Below are 17,835 nucleotides of genomic sequence, written 5' to 3'. Positions count from 1 at the left end.
CTTGTCTTCGGTTTAGCCGAGCTGTCTCGAAAGCCGTTGACCTTCGGTTTGACCTACCGTATCAATATGTTCACTTGTGGGCCCCTTTTTATCTTTTATCGCGTGCACACATTACGGGGGAAGGATAAGCTTCGCACCGTGTTGTATCAAATCGGTTAACTGACTGTGGATAAGCGCGGCTCCCGCACTGCTTAGCGAAGGGAATACAGGGTGGAGGCGAATGGATAGAATGTTTCAAGCGTCTTAGGAAAAGCAAATACTTCATCATCAAATAGAATATATATTAATCTTTCCGGTTCAATACAAAAAAACATACAGCGAAAGAGAGAGAGAGAAGCGTTATGGAGGCTGACACAATCAGAGGGTCGAAGCTTCGTTGCGGCCTATGATCTGTGCGTTTGCGAGTGTGGATGGATCAATGTAACAGGACTCTTCCTTACTGTTGACTGATATGAACGTTTTCTCAGCACGCCAGTTCCATCCTTATTAGTATGTGGTGTTTTTTTTCCTCTCTTTCTAGGAAATTCCAATCTTTCTTCCCACGCTCCGTCTGGCACAGTGTTAGTTGCTGGTGATGCTATAAAGTGTTTGTGTGTGAAACTTGTGAATGTAAAAAAATGCACTAAAAATGTTATTTGACACCGGTCAATAAAACAAAAAAAAATCACATAGCAGGAAATAAAACAGAACGATATTTTGAATTAGCTAACTAATGAAAACTCTACAGCACGAGGAACATCGACCAGTGAACGCGGCGGAAAATGCAAATATAAAACAAAATTCATTACACGAACTTCCACACCGTCACCTGGAAGGAGGGGAGTGTTTGCTTTCCATTTCACGGGGGAAAAAATTTCATTCCTGGTAGGGAAATAGCTTCGCATCTCTAAATTAACGGAGAAAGGCTACGGTGGAAGTGTACGCCAATTGTTGTGTGTTGGGAACGAAACTTTTACCATTTTTGTAACTGTACGGTATTGCTTCAACGGGTAATATATTCTTTCGACCAAAATCTGGTGTTTGTGTGCTGTGGTGGTGGTAAACTAATGGTGAAAATGTTTTCTGCAGAATGATAAGCTCCTTCGTGGAAGGTGGGCGCGCGCGTGAAATTATTCGCTTTGGTAGCAATTAACCACTGATACAAGTGAGCTCGGCACGCCGTTGGAAAACGTAAAAAATACTCCAGTGTACGTGTGCATTTGTGTGTGTGCGCGATTGCGGTTGTGTTCCTGAATGGATGCGTGTGCGTGGGATTGAAATAAAAAAAAAATGTCTCCAAAGAAGGGAAATCAACCGCCAAGCAAGATTGTTGCAATGATGAGAAGAAGTGTGAAGCTGGTTACGATATGCGATCCTTGCTAGGGGATGCCCGTAGGCAGGTGGCCGTTTGAAAGTGAGCGCTTCTATGTGTGTGTGTGCGTAAGTGCGCCTGTTGCGTTGGCGGTAGGATCGTGATCGTGTTTGTTGGTCACTTTTGACGTGTTTGGGTGTGTGTATTGGCTACTTTGTGCGAAGGATCATAAGCACTAGCATAAAAGCATAACCCGTTCATGTGAGCGGGTGGCATGATGGATAGAATGCTTTCGCAATGGAACCACAGCGGAGAGCCTTTGAAGCCGTTGTTGACACGATAAGGTAAGTGGTGTGGTTTTTTTTTGTTGTTTTGGGTTGACTTTTTAAATTGAATAAAATAATTACGACGGTATTGATCAAACAGTAAGATTACGTTACATTTACAGGCGTTAACCTTATACCGTATATTTTACTGTAACATCTAAATACATCAAACTAATATACGGAATGAAAATTTACATGAATTGTTAAGGGAATAACTCAAATGTTTTCTTGAGAAGGCAGATTTGGTATTAAATGTTTGAATTTTGAGCAAACCTAGTTAATTCATCAAGTTATATCAATAAGTGTTGTGTTAATTGATATTTGTTTTTAATTAACATAGTTTACAAACTATCGCCGGTATTACATGCAGATTCGTACAATGTTATGAAAACAAATAGGTATATTTATAACAAGTGTAATAAATCATTTATTTGGCATAGGATTTATATCATACGGGATTAAGTATTTTAATAAATATAATGAAAACAATATTTCTATTAAGTTCGCAAGTAAATAACGACTGTTTTTTCAAAAGTTTTTTTTACTTGTAACATTTTTGTTTTTAAAAACTGGGTCAATTAAAGAATTGTCCGTGATTCTGTATTTATTTTTTCCAGCTTTCGGGTAAAATCCGGTGAGCACGCCTCAATTGTGTTCGGTGGCGTTCACCTGTGATTGTTTGTCCCGGTTTCAGAAGTTTGTAATAGAAGATGCCGAGCTGGTCCCACCAAATATTCAGCAGAACTTTCGAACTTTGGATGTTCGGCCACTTACTCTGCTCAAAATCAGACATTTTAAAAGAAATTTTAGAACAGGATCGGAGCTACAGTCAAAAAACAGGTCTTATAATTTTAAGCTTTAACATTTCCGTAATTTGACCGCTGAATAAATAATTTCATCCTAATAATTGTTTCAAAAACGGGATGTGTGTGCCAAAATTCAAGCTAAAATTTTATTACTCTATCACTCGATTCGGTAATGCAGCAATCTATTATTTAAGGCGTAAGTTGCGTTTATTGCACTGTACGATTCACTCAATTCAGTAATACCAAGAACAAAATGTGGTTTTTCACAAAACATTCTATTGAAAAACCTATAATTGGATAAATAATCCAGTCAGAACCCGGAATTGGTTTCACAGCAGCTATCGTGTGTATTACAGCAAAAGGCAAATAAAAACCAAATAAATCAAATGCTTTGTAAAGGGGTTTCCTAGAACACATCCTTGCAATGAATGGCAGTACGCAACAGAATGGCTGTACGTAAGGTATATGATCAAACCAATGATGAAACAGTGTATTTTCATTCACTTTCCATGCAATTGCAAACATGCGGAGAATGTTAGAGATAAGGCATAATTAAATAAATTAAAAAATAGTCCAGTCTTCGCGGAATCACCATGAACGACACTTATTTATGTTGTATGTGGTCGCTATGAAAACTGTGGAGTGTAGAAAATTCTTTCTACAATGGTAATTAACCCTTTTGCATCGGGCAGATGGGAAAGACTCTTTTTTGTACAATTTCGCACAAACCGCTGATGTAATGTGTTTTAATATCTTCCATGGTGGTAAATAGTTTGTACGGGGATGAAGTGAAAGGGAGCGTACGTGTTAATGCATCCTTACCGAGGATGTCCGACAGTGTGGGCTTCGTGTGGGTGCGTTTATTCTTGTGTCAGTGGCGTGAGAATGTACTGACGTTCCTGGCTGCCTCGCACGTCCTTGATTGTTGAAGGTTATGCTACCGATGTCTCGCACAGGGTCGTGCACTGTCGCCTTGTGCGTTTGACGTTCATGCTGCAACGTGGATGGGCTGCCCTTACTTCATTTTCTGCACCGAACCATCGCTTTGTCAGCAAACTTACGCGCGTTGATGGACAGGCTCATTATCATAGAAATTAAATAACGAAAAAGAAATGGAAATTAATGGAAAATTATTGCTTTTCACATGCCATCGGGAGATGTGGATGTGCAGCTTTGGTTAGCGTTTTATTTTTGCTTCTTCTTCTTATTTTATGGAAATGCTTCCGGTCCAGCTATAGACGTAAGGTACAGAGCACAAATAAAAAAAGAGCAAGAGAATGAAGAAAAAATCGAACTCATGAAAGATTAATTGGTACACAATGGTCCTGTGCGATGGTATCTGTGAAGTGAAAGTCACCCAATTGGACCGTTGCGTTTCGCCCATTGACGATGATGCTGCAACGTCGGAGCATCGCTTTTATGTCGGATGGGATGTTGCCTTAATGTGCTTGCGCCAGCAGAGAATGATGTGCTTTTATGCGGCTAGTAATTTCTGCACTAGTAATTTCTAAGTAATTGGAACTATTAGACAAGATGAGTGTTTGAGAAAGCTGCTTAACTTTCATTTCGTGAAAGATGTTTTTTTTAGTACCGTCGTTTTATGGAAGCATTATAATGATTGTAGTTTTGGGCAGCAGTGTCGAATAGCTAGTAAAGTCGTCATTTTAATTAAAATTTTAAAGGGGGTTTTCCTAGTTTGTTTGTTTAATTAAGGTTAGTTTGTATTCCGTCTAGTTTAACTTATAAGCTGTTATTAGTTTACAAGGTATTAACCTGGAAATGGTTGAGCTCTACGATTAATTAACATAAAAAACACATTTTCATGAGTATCAGTAATATAGGGAATTGGATATCCCTAATTTGCTAACCAGATTAAATATTTATGCGCCTGAAAGAATTATTAGAAAGTGACAATTTTAGCTCCTCGGAGGTGATTATATAGCTATAACGAACCTTTGCTAGTAATGTTGAGAAATTTTATTAATTTCCATGAATACTTTGTCTTAAGCTCTTTAACGTATCGTTTCGAAATAACTGTTCCTGAATGAATGAATGAAAATGAATAACTGTTCCTTTACGCTAGAATTATAGAAAATGTTTAAATGTAGTGTTTAGGACACACTATCGGCTATACACTTAACGATTAAATAAATAAAAAATATAATAAATATAACTAAATATACTTAGGCTTACAACTTTAAATATCAGAATTTTCATTCTAGAATATCTTATGTTGTTACACTTGGTTAAATGCATTGTAAAGCTTTTGAGTATTGCTTTCTTTGTTACAGAATGTTGCTAATAATATTATTCTGGGTGCAACTTTATCTCTTCACATTTACTAGAATTCGCAGTAAAAGTAGCACGTTAACATCTGGCACAATCTGCGTTTCGTTTTTACGCTCCTGCTATGCGCAATGAAATAATGTATTACACTTTCTGAACCGTGCTTCGCTCCTGAATCAGGACAAAAAAAAAGTATGCTTTTGAGTATTTAAACAGGTTAGTATGCTCGCAAGCGTCCTTTTTGTTTGCCACCCTACATTCTGCGGGAAATAGGAAAAGTTTAACAGAAACAACGGAAAAGCCCTCCTTTGAAAGTGACAGCAACATTCGCAGCACAAAATCATGATGAGGAGCTCACGGATGGGCAAGAAAACGAGTAAGAGTACACGTGTATAAAAGTATCGCAAAAGCTCTCAAACGAACGTAGTTGAAACGGTAGCACACGGTAAATCCTGAACAGTCGGGTGAATGTGCCCTTGCAGCTTAGGCAGAACGGAACCCATGTATGACGGTGTTTGCCTTGTGTTGATTCAAAAATGGTTTACAGTAACATGTTAACTTGGTGTGGTAGGATTTCAAAAAATGTGAATGCTGAATTTTCTCTTTCCCATAGCGTCTCGTCTGTGAGAGATTCTTCGGTTTTTTTTCCACCGAATCTTTACCAACACCACGAAACAGTTTGCAGTTGGCAAAGTATCGCTCATCCCTTCCGGTGTTCCACTTGTTTCTTTTGTTGTTGTAGTTTTGTATGATTTTTTTGTCTAATTCTACGCGAATGTTGACAATTTTTCCTATCCTGTTTATTTTTTTTTTCGTTTTTGTGATGACTATGTACTTCAACTTCTTCATCGTTCGTTTTCCGTGACACAATTTCACAGCAAAGCAGAATGCATGTGTTTTTGTGTGCGTGGATCTGTTTATATATATAAAAGCGAGCGGCTTTTTTTGTATCTGTTAAAACAATGTAGGAAATTGTTGTAATACTTTCCCAGCATGCAGAATGTCTTTTACTCAGCGTGAATTTCCTTCCGCTTGCCGTTTTTCTCAACGAGCTGTTGTTTCATTTAATCAGTCATTTTTCCTAAAGTAGCAGCATTTTTTTATGAATCGTTTGATACGTTAAGCTGCAAGAGAAAAGCAACGAAAGGATACTGATTCTGCATGTGCTATGTTTTGCATTGTGAAAAAAATACATACACGTTGGGTATTTTAAGCTGCTTTCGCTTGCTTTTGATTGAATCTGTTTTCATGCAATTTGCAAAAGAGAGTGTAGTACGCTACGTAACATGTTTATATGACCAATAATTTTGTTGATATTAAATGATAAAGTTGAAGAAATGTAATATAAAAAAAACGTTTTCTTATAATTTTGGTATATTTTTAAACACATTGCAAAGTATTTAACATTTGCAAGTAACATATTTACAATCGGAATAAGTTGCATGTCAAAGTTTGAAAAAATAAATAAGCAACAAATAAGCAATTTTAAATTCAAATGAATTAAGTATATTTAGCAAATTTTCCAAAAGATCTTATTAAATATTTGTCTTGATGAACATTCGTAATTAAAATGTAATTCAACTTTTTGTTGAAGTAACAAGAAAATTATTCTTACCGAGCATTTCCTCTGCTCAATCGAAGAACCAACATTGACTAACTGCAAACAAAACAACATTTTTCAACAGTATGTTTCGTTGTATTACGGCATTTAATCGCACTGCACGGATGCTTTGGTTCATGTATAGCTGCAGCATGTTTAGCAGCATAACATATGTATACAATTTGGCACCTTAGCTATATAAATGGCAGTGCCAGAATAAACGATGCTTTTGTCCACCGCGACTGGTATAAAGTTCACATTTTCCGTGGTATCGTAACTGTTCCTCACTGCTTGCAAAATGGTGTAATTGTGTTCGGCTTAGCATAAGCAAACGTTGCTTACAAATCGGTGGGCACAAAAAGGATGTAGCAGAGTAGAGGCCACGTTGCATTGAAAGGGCGTGATCTCTGGTCGTGGCATATACCTGGAGCAAGCTGCCTAGAGTCGAGATGCTTCTGCAAGCGTCGTTTCATCGGAGCGGTTTCGTTCTCTTTCTGTGGTAAACGTTTTTTTTGGCCTTTGCGTAAGCGTATCTCGGCTGAAAATGAACAGTCAATATTTGACGAATGATTTTGAAGCAAATTTACTTTTACACGCGGCGTACATAAAGCACACAGATGGCCTAGAGGGCGTTTGGTCGCGTTGCTAACGTATGCTTTACGTAGCGATCGGGCAGACGCCCAGCGATTGTTTGCATGATGTGCAACCAGCTGTTGATGAATTACAAATTTTGTGTGTGAAGCAGGTGCAATGTTGTGTGTGAATTGCTAGAAAGATTTCACATGTAATGTAATACAAAAAAAAAACTTAACGCCTCAAGTTAATAAAGCGTTTGATAGAAGCTTTGTTTACATCATTATTGTAGTTTGATATTTTTTAAATCTATGTCAATAAATACAGTGAGTCCAAAAAGCAGGTATTTAAATGCATATTAAACACAAAAATGCGATTTAATGATGTCCATAACCAATGAATCTATTCATATATGTATTTTGTCTAAAATTGACTAATAAAATAGCTCAATAGCAGACATAATTAGGATTTTAATATTTTTACATAACTACACATTTTTGAAAAAAAAAATGAAAAAAAATATTATTCGTCGACATGGCCTTTGGCGTATCTACGTCGGTATAATTTCGAGTCCGTGCAAAGCATGTAAGTACCTCACTGCAAGTTAGACGACTGCAAGTTTAAAGGTAAAAATTATTCCTTTTGAATTTTTGGTAACTATTTGAACAATGCTGAGCTTTAGTTTGTTAAGGAGATCAATACAATTACAGAATGGTTAACGGTAAAAGCTATACTGATAAGAAGTTTATTACAAACAGCTTAATTATTAAAAAAAACCATCAGTTTCCACTATGTGATACAGAGTTTACATGCCTTCACAAAATTAACTGTCCGCACAATCCATTTACTGATTACAACTAGGTATTTTTTAATTTTTGAAAGATTGAAAGCAATGCCAGTGGTTCAAAACCTAAACATAAAGAAAGAAATAATTCTAACGTAAGGAAGAAAAAAGATATTCTGTGGCTAGCAAAATATTTTCATAAATTGAAAAGTTCGGCGCTCTCTCAACCCTCCAACAAAAGGACCATGGAAACAGAAACCAATAGTGATCGGATTTTCTTTTGATGCACGATACGACTGACAGCACTGTTTCGTTCACCTTTTTTTATGTCAATTTTCCCTATTCGACTCCTTCTTCCTTTTGTGCTGTAACCGTTGTCATCAAGGAACCGATTGATGGACCGTTGGTAACGTTGTTAAAATGAGATAGCTCTGTCAATCATCGACTGACCGAACCGTTGTTTAGCCGTTCGGAGAAGCTTCATTGTGCATTACGTTCGTTTCCGTCATACCCAAGAACCAATAAACAGGAGAACAGGGTCCCGGTAACGGAAAAGGGATTTTATTAAATTTTACCATCCCAACGCCTGGTTTCCGTTCCCAACAGTGTATGGATCGCATCCGCGGTAGGGTTGCTTCACCAGTGTAACGGGTTTGTTTCGGGTTGTTTGCATGGACCCTGCGAGATAACGGAAGAGTTGAAGCTTATGGGTTTAGCTTTGGGTCAATAGGTTGGCATTTAATATGATCCGTTTAAATAAGACCGCAGCCGGTTGGTCTTCGCCCATCAGCGGGTCGGGGTTAGACAGGGCATTTTAATGCATTTAAATTACAACCGAAGCAACGTTCTGTTTACGTTCATCGCCATTTGATGGGCTTCAGCTGTCAGCTGTGGCGTGGCGGCGAAATAACACCCAGCGACGTAGCACGGTTATGAATATGTTAATAAAATCACCACAATCGAAGGAAATAGGTCGATTTAAGTTTGACATTGCTGACCGGGATGAGCTCCGCAAAGCTGTTCCCCCAAAGGCTGGGCCGAGATCAGCAGAAAGGTTATGTTTGCAGGTTTGACTGCTTGGGCCAGTTGCGGCATACCACCGTATGCGTTCCCTGTACGGCTAATAAATGTCACTCTAAAAAGGGCCGTCAATTTCAATTTGCTATTGTAGAGCAGAAGATTTTATGGATGGTTAGCTAGCAGAAAATATTTTATTGCTTCATTACACTAACCTTTGCTCATTAAACCAACGAAACTGGGGTGGGTATTGTATTTTTTGTTGTTATCGAATGTTCCATAACATGAAGCTTATCAGCCTGAAATATTTGAATTTCATCGGACAGATTTTTGTTGGATATTTCCTAATATCCTCAATCTATTTTTTTTCTTATAAAATCTTTTTTTTACTTCTTAGGAACGGCCAGGTCGTATCAAGACTTATTTTACTACGTAGTAGGATAGTCATCCCTTGCTACGGGGAGACGGTCTGGATGGGATTTAACCCCCAGTCCTGCCGTGTGGACCAGCGCCGTTTATCAGATACATCACCACCTCTTACATAAATTATGAAAGTTTTGTTGTAATTTATGATTAATGTTAAATGTTTATTTTTCTTTACATAAATTTATTTTTCTAACGGATACCAAAATGTTAAATTAATAATTAATTAAGTTAGGCAAACTACTAACCACACCTATAACTTTCTTCCTTTTCTTTGAGACCTCAGACACACGTATTTTGCCCAAAATCTGAAGTAAAGCTCTATGAGTTGTACGAAGACTTCAGTATTGTGCAACTTGTTAGACTCGTCTGGCTCCGATGTATTTTTAATGTGATTCAAATGACACCGAAGAGCCTAGCCTGTAAAATGTTTTCAACCCATCTACACAATGAGAAACAAAAGAAGTTTGGTAGGTCAATATCGAGACGGTACGTCTGCGTCGATTCCAGCGTAGCAAGGACTGACTATCCGAATACGCGGTAAAATAAGTCTAGTAAGACAGAAATGAGCGGCATGACCTTATCGGCCATTAAGCCACAAAAAGAGAAGATGCCGTCGATCTATTCGCCAGAAAGACGCACATAGTGGGCAGACGACGCCATTCGACTATGAGCTGTTCAAGGAACTCCTGTAACATATCATACCAAGAAGCGGATACAACATCTTATAGGAAAGTGTCTAACTTATTAACTGTCGATAGCAGGGTGGCAAGATCGATACTAAATCCCATCGAGACCGTTCCCTCTTAGAAGCTTACGTACTTACTTACTTATCACGCGCTACAGCTGCTAGGTGGACTAAGTCGGCTTCATAGAAGGCACATGTGGGCCGCGATATACTTACGTCGAACAAAAAGCGGTCTGCGGTATTAAAAAGTTTGGGGAGCACTGCTCTAAACCACGCAAGACAAGACGTGCTCCTGTAAATTACAGCAATATTTATTTTAATATTTTATTGTCAACAACTCGTGCTAACCACACTGCTAGTTATAAAAATATAGTTTATTTTATTTATTTTAATGCTAAACCGCTTTTAACGATTGTTTGTTTCCAGCTTTCTTCATGGTATCTTATTACACAATTCCTCTGACACATTTGTTGATAAGGATAATGTACTTATAATAAACATTGCAAACCATTGTAATTACAAAGCACAGAGGAAGATGTTGCAAAAAGCAAACAAATAAACTCTCAGCGTTATTATGCAAGTCGACGTAAATCAAAATTCTTGTGCCTTTTGGTGCACTTGGCGCATGTTGAATGTTTTCCCAAAAAGAACACGGCTCAGTTGGAATCCAGAAATCCAAGTCTGTCACTGTCACATGATAACGGGATTCCTTTTTCTTCTCGTGCTCGCACTAACCTACAACATTCGTCTCATTTGGTGTTTGCCCGGCACCTAACGATTACCACCGGGGTGTGAATGTGAGACCAACAGTGGCGTTATGATTTATGGTGCAATGTTTTGTCAGCCGGAAATTGATGATAAGTGCATGTGCGAGTTCAACAATATCGAATTAATTTGCACCACTGGCAGCGAGCACGGTTTCAGTTCTGGGGCGACGTTTGTACCGCGTATGCTTTTGATATGTAAGCGCACTAGGCTACACGACAAATGTGCGACCTGCTGCTGATTGCGAGCTGCTGATGCTGCAACGGGTCATTGTCACCCGTTGGAACGTGTGCCTTTATTTCGGGTATACACAGCTCATTAATTCAGAGGAGGGTTTCGACCTACAGCAAAACATGTTGAAGTATAAATGCTGCATAGTGAAATAATGGCACGAACTGTGATAGTCAATGAGTATCTTCATTCTATCACATTTATTGAACATAAAAATAACACATTTTACGACAGGTTTTTCTTGTAATCTATTACAGAATTCCATGAGGATGGCATCAATGAATAGTTTTTACTAACTGTACGTTAGGTGAAGTTTTTGAACAATCTTCAGTCAATCGTTGAAAAATAAAAAATGTTTGATTTACGTGAAATACATTTGCGATTGGTCATTTGTGTTTGACATCACCCATTAGGAGATATTTAGATTTATTGAAAATGTGTAAAATTTTATGTGGTGTAAATTTAATGTGATGTAATCATATTTCTCGGGATTGTATTGGATTGATTCGAGAGAACTTTTCTTTCAATAAATCTTATATTCTCAGAAATATGGCACGAATTGTCAACACTTTTTTCTACTTCAGGAGTTTTTTTTCTAACTGCACAGAACTATTGTTAAACCACTAATCTATTTGCATTTGGTACCTAACAAACACAAATTTATTAAAACTCTTTTAAAATCCTTGGTTAAGATGAATGTCCAATAGGACAGCTTTTGGATGGGAAATCAATAATAAACAATCATCTACATATCGTTGCCTTTGTTCGTGCGCAATTTCACCACCTACAGCAACAGTCGTTTGGTTGGGTGCTTTTCGATGCACACATCTCAAGTGCATTGTTCAGTGAGATACCTCATTGTTAACAGCGCTTACCGTAGGAGAAAAAAATCCGTTTCCCTTAAAGCGCTAAAATAAGCGACGCAAAAATAACTGACGACGAGTGGCTGATGTGAAGATAAATCGACGGTTACATCCTTACAAGGCAGGACATGCAGACTGTGGCGGAAACAATTCACTGTTCCAATTCCTTGCTCCCCAACCAACAGACTGTCCAACACGGAACGAACGACTTCCGAACCTGACGGAGAGGAGAATTCTTGCCATCCCATCCACCAAGAGATCGTCAGAATTGTAAAGGACTTTTATGCCAGCACAGTCCTGGTATACTCCTGTGTGACAGAATGTTTTGACTGTCAAGTGTAGCCCGCAGCGGAAAAGCCTTTTGCCGGACGGGGATTCTCGAGTGGATAAGGAAAATTGTCCATTGGTTTGAAGAATGAACGCAGCAGAAGAAGTTTGGTAGTAGCACTAAATTGTAGAACATGGAAAGGATGTTCGCTGTTGCTGTCAATGTTGAGTGTTGCCCGAGTTCGTTAAGTGGCAGTGTTTCCGTTAAAGGTTTTCGCTTTTTTTAAGCTCTTTCTTCACCTCTATATACATAATCACTTCAAAAGGCCAATTTGGGTTAATCCAAAAGTTCGTTGCTGTTCGGATCATTTAGTTTTCTGTCGTTCATGATGTCGATATGTTCTTGTCAATTATATCGTTCATTACTCCACAAGAAACTTGATTAGAAAGAGAACTGAATAAAAATTAGCACTATTAAAATTTGTTCAATTCAATTCAATTGATCAATCTGCGAATATTTTGCTGATAAATTGTCAACTACAACTGTCACAGTCCTTGAAAGAGAGCCAAAGATGGAGAAAAAAATTGTTACAATTTAGAGAGACAAATTCGAAAAAGCGTGACATTTGTATCCTCGAGATTTAGAAAGAAGAAAACTGGTCCGTTCAATATTGTTCTTTCATGAAACATTAAGCGAGAACGCTGTTATAATTTTTTTATACTTCAGACCAGTTTCTGGCGATGTAATCATATGTATGTGGAGCGTCGCAAAGGGGTATTTTAATTTTGTTCTTAAGTACCGTTTTTAGGCACATTATACAAAGATTGAAAATATTCATCTTAAAGTTTGGCTGCTTGAAAGTCTTCCATAAGAAAATATACGCCATTTTGCTGCCTGTTTAATTATTCATAATTTATTTGTCATTACCGTTACTAGAATAGAACATCGCCATATTCATTACTGCATCAGCTATGCCTGAACAAATGGAGACTTGTGCAACTGTTACATTTTAGCTATTTTCTACAGTATAAATTTTACCGAATATTTGCTCATTCAAGTAAGTCCATCAAGGACAAAATCATACACGAAGGTAGTTCAAGAATTCTCATTCTTACCACAGCTCAGGTTAGTGAGCATGTGTTAGGTCGGTAACAAAACTATTTATTACTTCACCTAGCAGTAGACCCCGTTATCGCTGAAGTAAAATAGATGCCAATATTGCTAACAGCATTGGGCGCGGTGCAAAGGGCCAAAAACCGGGTGGATAATAAATATGCCATCTGAAAGTTTCCACTAGCTTGCAAAAGGAGGTCAGAACTCGTGTGCGGTATATGCAAATTACTAATGAATCCATAATTACCACCGTGCAGCTGGGCTTTGCCGGTAACCAAACTCAAACGCTGGATGTGGAACTTTCTATATATTAAATCCCAAAACGACTTAACCGCAGGTTAGGGCACGGGTCAACTAAAATTTTACTAATAAGATTTATGATTTTGTTGGTGTTTGTGTTTTTTTTATTATAGCAATAGCACCAAAGAATGTACTTCATTATACATGTTGTGGCAACAGTTGCAGCAATATTGTTAAAACGTATGGATACAAAAAATTGAAATTTTATTGATTGAAATTTTATTATTATTGTTTTTATTGTTATTGTTTTTATTATAAATACATATATCTGCCATTTAGGCTAAACAATGATCCTAATTATAAACTTAGAACTAATACAAAAAATTAATACTAAAAATGAACAATAAAAATTAACAATACTAACGTAAACTCAAAGCGGAAGTGAAGGAAAAGGATAAAACAAGAGACAAGGATAACATTAAGATACATGAGGGGTGTTTAAAACACGAGTACGAAAGGAAGCAAGTGAGGAGTTAAAATCATAATCGTCGTAGAATCGGTTGAACCACCTGAAGCATGAAAGGAGCGGATCGTTGTGGCAATAAAGCGTCTGTCGAGTTTCTAATGCCAAAGGATCACGAGGACGGAGGGAACGGGAGGGAACATATAAACATACAGAAGCAAGCAATTCCGGAGCATCAGTAGAACCTCTCAGTAAGCCACCAATGAAACAAGCTTGGGCCAAGTGACGTCTCAAAGTTAAAGACTCCAGCCCAAACAGAAGACATCGTGTCTCATATGTCGGAAGAGAAGAAGACCCAAACAATCGTCTATAGAACACTCTGGTGAAGTACTTCTGTAATTTTTCGATTCTGGTACACCTATCAATGCCATAAGGGCACCAGACAACACAGGCGTACTCCAATACAGAGCGAACTAAACAACAATACAGAGATCGTAGGCAAATTGGGTACTTGAAATCCGAGGTAACACGAAGGATAAATCCCAGGGTTCTGTAGGATTTCGAAAGGACTTCATCAACATGTAGCTTGAAGTTTAACCTATCGTCAAGTATTACCCCAAGGTCACGAATAGACGAAACACGAACCAGTGAAACATTTGAGAGAGAGTAATTATAAGAAATAGGGTTACGAGAATGAGTGAAAGAAATAATAGAACATTTATTGGGACATAATGAAAGAAAATTAGACGAGCACCAGTAAGAGAAAGAATTTAGATACTGCTGGAGAAGATAGCAATCGTCTAAGGAGGAGATAGTATAAAAGATTTTGATGTCATCAGCATAAAGGAGATAACCATCCGGAGGCAAAACATTACAAACATCATTTACAAACAAAGCAAACAGGAGGGGACTGAGTACACTACCTTGAGGAACACCAGAAGAACAGTTAAAACATCTAGATACATAAGGACCAATTTTTACGCTGCATTGACGATCCTTTAGGTAAGAAGATAGCCAAACAGTTATTGCCTTACCAAAGCCCAGTTTAGATAGTTTAGCTAACAATAGCTCATGAGAAAGACTATCAAAGGCCGAACGGAAATCAGTGTATATGGTGTCTACTTGTAACCCCGCATCAAAATTGCGGAAGATCTTGGCAACAAAACACATGAGACTGGTGGAAGTAGATCGGCCCGGCATAAATCCATGTTGTTTAACGCTGATGAAAGAACTAGCGCTAAAAAGTATACTGGGGTAAACAGATAATTCGAGAGTTTTTGCCGTGGCACATGTTTTTGTTATTCCACGGTAATTTGGTATAGACGATCGACAGCCTCTTTTATGAATTGGAAAAAGCCAACATGATTTCCACGAAATAGGAAAAGTCCCAGTCGAGAGAGACAAATTAAAAAGTCTTAGTAGGACTGGAGCAAGAGAATCACGACAGTTTTTCAGAACAGACGCAGGAATGCCATCAGGACCTGGAGAATAGGAAAGTTTGAGTTTATCTAATGCACACTTAATCATTTCACTGGTAATTTCAAGTTTAGCTAGATCAACAGCATTATGTGGTGTAAATGAAAGAGCTGAATCAAAAAGATTCAGGTCGCGGACTGGATCAGCAAACATACCAGAAAAATAATCAGCAAACAATTCACACACATCACTGTTAGTAGTAGCTGAGCGTGAGTTAAAAGACATTTCCATGGGCAGTATATTAGAGGTTCTACGAGATTTAACGAAGCGCCAAAAGGATGAAGGATTGGAATGGAAACGTGATTGCAGCCTTGACATATAAGAACCGTAACGAGCCCGATTATATAAACGGTAGGCGGAGGCGGCATATTTAAATAAACGCAGCGTGTATTCGGAAGGACATCGGCGATATGCACGTAGATACCGTCTCCTATCACGCTTCAAGCGACGAAGCCGACGATCAGACCAAACTGGTTTAGGAGGAGGGCGAAATAAAGGACTACACGAATGGAGAGCAGAGGTAACCAGGGTATTAAAGGATATAACGGCCTCATCGACTGATGTACAATCAAAAAAAAAAGACCAGTCAGCACGAGATAGGATAGAATTGAGCTTACGATAGTCCGTACGACGAAAATTAAAACTACACGCATTAGACGCACACGACGGAGGACTGCAACTATGCAGGTCTGTGGATAGAACCACGGAGACTTCTAAAGGCGGGTGATGAGTATCCACAGGCAGCAATGTTGAAATAGCTGGAGAGACAGTACAGCACGCAGCGGCCTGAACATTAGTTAAAACTAAGTCCAAGAAATGGTCGTTCGGGTTTGGTACACCATTCAGTTGGTAAAGACCATGCACATTAACTATGTCCATAAACGATGATCTGCCAGAAGAACTGCTAAGCGGGATAAAATGCTCGAAGCGAGATGACGTGGTATTGCTGATTACATCAATATTATTGTTAGGAGCCGTTGGTATCCAGACAATATCCGTTTGATTAAAGTCACCCAGCAGTAAGAGGTAATCTTCAGGATCCATCATCGCTATCACATCACTCATGCACATAGAAATCTCAGCAAGGTACGAATGATTATAACGCATCAATGGTGGTACATATATAACACCGATGAAAAAACGGCAACCGGCTAGTGATACACGCATCCATATCATTTCCAGCGAGGGGTGAGTAATTGGTATAAGCACTGAGCAGAAACGAGAGGCGCAAGCAAGAAGCACACCACCACCACGTGAGCAATTACTATTTTGGACACTTCGATCACATCGGAAAACGTTGTAGGCTTCGCAATCAAAATATAGGTTGGAAGAAAAGGAATCATTTAGCCAAGTCTCAGTCAAAGCGATGATATCGTAATCATTTTCTTCCGATGAAAGCTGCAAGTTGACATGTTTAGTACGCATCCCACGCACATTTTGGTAATAAACCATAAATTGGTGGCTTAAGACGATACTGATAGTTGCTTGGTGGTGCGAACAGGCACGGGCGTGGTTTCCAAACTGTGAGTTACCGGGGTGCTCATGGGTGACGCTTGAGGTGGTGAGTCCAAAAAATCCGGCAGTACCGATTCTAGGAGCTCCGATGACTGCGATGGGGTGCTTGGTGAATGTATTGGTGTAATTGTGCACTGACGCACTAAGCTTGACGCAAGAGTAACGGTATCAACAGTATTCAGAGCAGTAGCAGCAACAAGTCCAACAGGATCTCCGTGAAGGTTGATAATGGACCCAGGTAGTGACGAAGGATCAAACAGCACCCTTTCCGAAGATCGACGATTAGGATCGACAACAAACTCACGGACCGTTAAAGGTAGTGGCCAATCAATCGTTGATAGCACAGTGTCTTTTAGTGATAATGGTATACCAACCTTGAAAGAGATAAAAGACATCTTTTCAAGGTTAGCACCACGTTTTGTAAGCCGATGGACTACTACATCATTGGTAGCTATCATAGATGTAACCCACACACGCATTGAGTCTGATGTGACGTTAGGCTTAACGTTGGTGAAATAAAGCCAAGCTTTATTGTGAGGATCAGTGCTAGTGCGCTTGTTAAGCTGTGAAACCGGGAGAGCCATTGTGTTGGTGATGGGTAACTTGCGCTTATCATGATGGTGTATTGATGTCGATTGGGAAGACAACTGCCCATTATTAGTAAGCCTGTTATCCGGTTGTTGCTGATCACTCGAAAGTGTGTTGTTGTCCCTGCCGATGTTGAAGTTTGTCATGTCATCCACGTTGTCGGATTGACGTACAAATGTCCGGCGTTTAGCCTGTGATGCGTAAGTATCGTTTCCATTATCCATCGTGTTTTGTAGTGAAGTGCGTGTGGTGGTAAATAGCGCCGGTGGCAATGGTGTATACGTGTCCATGAAATCGAGATGAGACGTGTTTGTAGTATTTGCAGTAGTTGTAGTTGTGATCAGTTGAGGTGCAGGATGATCCGACAGATGAGATAACGGAGCCAATTTGTCAGAGAGAGCAGCAGACTCCGATTTAAGCTCTCTCATAACGAAAGATTTCAATGATGAGATCGATGATTCAAGAGAGGTCAAAATGTCATCCTTCACTAGTTCGAGTAAAGAAGCTATCTCACAAGTG

General features: G+C 38.8%; 1 protein-coding gene across 5 annotated transcripts in view; it reads left to right on the top strand.

Annotated features, from left to right (window-relative positions):
• The window catches only part of LOC125769616 (muscarinic acetylcholine receptor DM1), an 81,940-nt gene that overhangs the window by 12,050 nt on the left and 52,055 nt on the right, over positions 1–17,835 (top strand). For all 5 annotated transcript variants that reach the window (XM_049438411.1, XM_049438407.1, XM_049438409.1 and 2 more), the window contains exon 2: positions 521–1,635. The gene's annotated coding sequence lies outside the window, so the exon portion shown is untranslated. The remainder of the gene's footprint in view (positions 1–520; positions 1,636–17,835) is intronic.

The sequence above is a fragment of the Anopheles funestus genome, chromosome 3RL, assembly GCF_943734845.2.
Source record: "Anopheles funestus chromosome 3RL, idAnoFuneDA-416_04, whole genome shotgun sequence".
NCBI classification, from domain to species: domain Eukaryota; kingdom Metazoa; phylum Arthropoda; class Insecta; order Diptera; family Culicidae; genus Anopheles; species Anopheles funestus.
The sequence above is the reverse complement of the archived record's forward strand: the minus strand, read 5'-3'. Positions and strand labels throughout refer to the sequence as shown.